The sequence below is a fragment of the Lissotriton helveticus genome, chromosome 7, assembly GCF_964261635.1.
Source record: "Lissotriton helveticus chromosome 7, aLisHel1.1, whole genome shotgun sequence".
Taxonomy (NCBI): domain Eukaryota; kingdom Metazoa; phylum Chordata; class Amphibia; order Caudata; family Salamandridae; genus Lissotriton; species Lissotriton helveticus.
In genome coordinates, this window is record NC_136068.1 from 930,256,891 (window position 1) to 930,262,098 (window position 5,208).

Genomic DNA, 5,208 nt, shown 5'->3' on the forward strand with positions numbered 1-5,208 from the left:
CCCACCGCCAGTGAACAACTGAAAAGCATAACCCTAGCTAATTTCGAACCACGGTAACGGGACAAACCTCAAGGTCTCAGCAACTAATCCGAATGTACGACAGTTTCCAACACTTAAGAGACGCACATAGAAGGTAGGGAAGGCAAATGTTCTAGGCGCAGGGCACTACGCATCACCGCGCCCTGTGGCAGTAGGACCAGGGCCATTCCCGTGGCTGCAGGGGGCGGGGTTTCTCTCATTCCTGTAGGCCATACCCTCCAGTTACAGGGGCAGACTTTCAGAGGAAGGATATGACCATGAGGCGTAGCCATTAGTCCTCGCAGTATGTGCCATGCCTATTAGGCATTGGTGCAGTCTACGCCTGTGGGGTTCTCGAGGGCAGAGTACTTGCTGCAGGGTATGCACTGTGAACCTTCCCCTGTTGACAATACTTTCTAGGTGTGTGCATTATCTTAGTTAAAAGATCTTTGCATCCAATCTGGGCAGCGTGACAGAATTGCGAATGGGACAAATTCCAGTGTTAGAGTCGGTTAGCTCCACTAGGAGCCCCAAAAAGTGTAATGTTCCACCCATCTATTGCAAATTGTTAACAGCGCAATGGTACAGATTGATACACAGAGATCACTCACTCACTCACGTAAGAACATTTCATTGGGGGAACCGCTGCTTTTGTTTCGTCTCTCCGTAACCAGTAGGTATAGTGAGGATACGACGATGCATGCACGTTATTGATACCCAAGGGATATAGAAACTCCATTCCAAAGCAATATGTGTTTAGGATCTTTTTGTTTACTTGTTTGTTCGAAGAATATGCTCATAGGTTTTAAACAGATTGCCATATTTATGCAATACATGTTATTGTGTAACCGAATTGTTCCATAAAGACAAATAACAGAGCAGCTATGTTATTTAAGTCGAAATGTTTACAAAACAATATAGTGTCCTCTGTGTACCGCACAAAAACATCCATGTGTAGTGGTTGGACTTTAAAAAAAATATTTGTCAGTTAGCGCTGCCTAGTGCTAGTGCTGGCAGTTCGTGATCCACGCGATTAGCTTCCTTATGATTATTTGATCTGGTGTGGAAACTTTCAGGAAATTAATAGAATGCTAAAGCAATCCTGAATAGCATTACTGCGAAAGCAAGATTCTAGAACAGCTTTCCAAGCGGCTGAAATCATTTAGTTGGACGTTAAGTGTCGCTGCTCACCAACAAGTGAGGTAAAAGCTGACAAAAAAGCACGTGATTTGCAAACAGCAGAGAATAATGCGAGGTACGCAGTGGAAGCTTTCTGGACAACTCAGTTCCTGTCAAGCTCAGCATCGGCGAAGCACTTGTTTTTTCAGTCCAGAACAGAAGTCGTACGTTCGAGATAGACGCGTTTAACGCAAGGGATCATTCACCGGACATGGAGCAGACATCGAGACGCTGTTTCTTCCGTACTCCGACACCGAGCGGCTCTCACCCCGGGGCTCAGACATCCAAACGCTGTTACTCCGGGGTTCGGGCACAGAGCGTCTATTGCTCCAGGGCTCAGACACCGAGGCGCTTTTATTCCGGGGATCAGTCATCGAGGCGCTGTTCCTCTGAGGCTCACTCACCGAGGCGCTGTTACTCCGGGGCTCAGGCTTCGAGGCGCTGTAATTCCGGGCTCCAGACACAGAGGCACTGTTACTCCGGGGCTCAGACGCCGAGGCGCTGTTACTCCGGGGCTCAGGCATCGAGGCGCTGTTACTCCGGGGATCAGACATCGAGGCGCTGTTACTCCGAGGCTCTGGCATCGAGGCGCTGTTACTCCGGGGCTCCTCTGCTGCTTCTTGTTGCTCTGCTGACAGTCTGTGGAGCCGCTTCCGGGCAGCTGCGTTATTCCATTCCCGAGGAGATGAGGAAAGGCTCTTTTGTTGGGAATGTGGCTCTGGATCTGGGGATGGATACAAAGGAGTTATCAGAGGGAGGAGCCCGCATTGTGTCCAGAGGTAGGAAGCAGTATTTTATTCTCAATGTAAGCAAAGGACATTTATACGTTAATGAAAGGATTGACAGAGAAAATGTCTGCGGACGCGTCGTTGAGTGTCTTTTAAACGTAGAGATTATATCTGCGAGGGCTATGAACGTGTATGCAGTGGAAATAGAAATTCAAGATATCAATGACAATTCCCCCACATTTATTGATGATCAGATATCACTACAAGTAGTGGAAATCACCGTTCCAGGGACGCGATTTGAGCTTCCAGATGCACGAGATGCAGACACCGGAATATTTTCCGTTCAGAAATATCTACTCAGTGACAATGAACACTTCACCCTGAATGTGAAACTTAAAGATGAGGGCACAAAATATGCGGAACTCGTCCTTAACAAATCATTAGACCGAGAAAAACAGGATGTTCACCAACTGACCCTCACAGCTTTAGACGGAGGGGAGCCTGTCAGGTCGGGCACAGTGCAGATCCGGGTCACAGTCACCGACGCTAATGACAACGCTCCGGCTTTTAATCAGTCTGTTTACAAAGTCACAGTTTTGGAAACTGCGCCCAAGGGAACTGTTGTCGCTACCGTGAAAGCGACGGATAGTGATCAGGGATCAAACTCTGAAGTAACTTATTCATTTAATAACATTATGGACGAGGCATTGCAAACATTTAAATTGAATCCTAAAACTGGAGAAATAGCCTTAACAGAAACCCTAGATTTCGAAGAAAGCGCAGCCTATGAATTCGAGGTTCGAGGAAGTGATGGGAGTCTTTCATCTCGATGCAAAGTGCTGATAGAGGTTATCAATGTGAATGACAATGCCCCAGAAATTTTGATGTCATCTCTGCTCAAGCACGTTTCGGAGAATAGTCCCCTAGGAACGGTGATCGCTAATCTGGAAGTATTTGATCGAGATTTAGGAGAGTATGGCATGGTTAACTGTTTCCTGCCTCCTCACGTCCCCTTTAGGTTAAATAAATCATTTGGGAGCTATTACAGTTTGGTAACCGATGGTATTTTGGACAGAGAGCAAGTATCTCAATATAACCTATCAATTACAGCCTCAGACAGCGGAGATCCCCCATTATCTACAACTGAAACTATATACCTTCAAATTACTGATGAAAATGACAACACACCAGTATTTGGGCAAATGTCACACAGCGCATACATCATGGAAAATATTCCTCAAGGTACATCCATTTTTGCAGCTAAAGCAAAAGATTTAGATTGGGGCAAGAATGCCAAGATCAGTTACTCCTTAGCTGATGGCCAAATAAGATCTATTCCACTCTCTTCTTATATATCAATAAATTCAGAGTCTGGTGTCATCTATGCACTTCAGCCCTTTGACTTTGAAATCTTTAGAGAGTTTCAGATCCAAGTGAAAGCTGAAGATGGTGGTTCTCCTCCTCTAAGGAGTAATGCAACTGTGACATTCTTTATTCAGGATCAGAATGACAATCTTCCTGAAATATTATACCCATCATCCCCAACAGATGGCTCCTCTGGAGTAGAGATCGTGCCTCGCTCCTCTGAACCAGGTTATCTCGTCACTAAAGTAATCGCTGTTGATGCTGATTCTGGACAAAATTCCTGGCTCTCCTACCAGCTGCTGAGGTCCACAGACCAGGGTCTGTTTACTGTAGGCCTTCACACTGGAGAAATAAGGACAGCCCGCCCCATTATGGAAAAAGACGCTATAAAACAATTCCTTGTCGTCTTAGTGAAGGACAATGGGCAGTTCCCTCTATCTTCTTCAGTTACAGTCACCATAGTATTGGCAGACACTTTGCCAGAAATGCTTCATGATATAAGTAGCCCTTCAGCTCCTGCAGACATGGAGTCAAACCTCACCCTGTATCTTGTGATCGCTGTTGCAGTTGTTTCCTTCTTGTTCCTTTTTCTGATCATTTTTCTTTTGGCAATCAGGCTTCACCATTGGAGGCAATCTCAGCTCAGTGAGTCACCCGGGGTTAACTTCAATTCTCTTCCAGCCTCTCACTTTGTTGGCATCGATGGAGTCAGGGCTTTTCTACAGACCTATTCCCATGATGTCTGTTTAACAATGGATTCTGGGAGAAGCCAGTTTAAGTTCCCTGTTTCAAACAATTCAAATTCTGTTTCAGAAAAGCAGAGTTGTGAGAAGGAAGGTGCAGTCCTCATTGAAGATTTTTTGAATATAGGCAAAGAGGACCAACCCTTCGATCAGGTATGTGTCTTTTATTTTGTATTAATTGCTTTCAGATAAAAAAGTTTCACTCCTTTTCTGACAAACAGGGCATGTGAAGCTTTGCTTTTACATTGTTACACCAAGTGCTCAAAAAGTTAATACTTTCCCTAATTGTAACTTATTGTAGGATCTCTTATTATTGCAAATAAGATATTTCCTTAAATGTTTCCATCTGCTCAAACAAACCTGTTGCATACTGTGAACAATGAACAAACATTTGACTAAAGCTTAACCTAAACAAATCAGATACTGCCAGTGAACTGCTTGTGGTCTCTCTCTGTAAATGAAGAAAGACAATACCACTCCTTCTTTACTGGCGAATGGAGAGTAACTCTATTTCAACAATATAAAAACTGGATCCTAACTCCACCTCCACTTACATACAGTCACTTACACCCAATCATAACTTTTTTCATTTTCCTCTAAATAACTCTAAAACGAAAAAAGAGAATGTCAAAACGAACGCTGCTAATGGTCATAGCTCATACACTTTTTTTTTACAATTCAGCCTTTCTTTCACTATTTTAAAAATGATTCTAGGAATAGTAGGAGATCACACAGGCAGCTCAGTACATACTTTTTTTAGATTATACCTTCTATTCTCTGAACTTTTTCTTTTTTTTGTTTGATTTAAAAAAATATATATTTTTAGGTTGGTTAATTATTGTAATCCAGTGGTTTCAAGTCTTTTGAGAACTAAGACCCAATTTGTAAAATGAATAACTTTCACGACCCACCAAGCTTTAATGTACATTAGGCATGCATTTTTTAATGTAACTAAAGCATTGTTTGGGTCATTTACAGTTAGCCCATTTTCCTTTAAAATGCCCAATACATTGTCACAGACCTACAGTTTTATTAATCAAACTATATTGCACACAAATTATATTGTATGGAGATTAGGTTTCACTAACTATTTGTATATTTCCGCACAACCAAGTAAAGTGCCTTGATTTATTTTGATCCTCTTAAAATCTTTGTTTCCAGCACACTTTACAAGC

At 43.0% G+C, this 5,208-nt stretch overlaps 1 pseudogene; it reads left to right on the forward strand.

The window, feature by feature from the left end:
* The first annotated feature begins 1,247 nt into the window (after positions 1-1,247).
* Positions 1,248-4,225, forward strand: LOC144769343 (protocadherin gamma-A11 pseudogene; annotated as a pseudogene).
* The last annotated feature ends 983 nt before the right edge of the window (positions 4,226-5,208 follow it).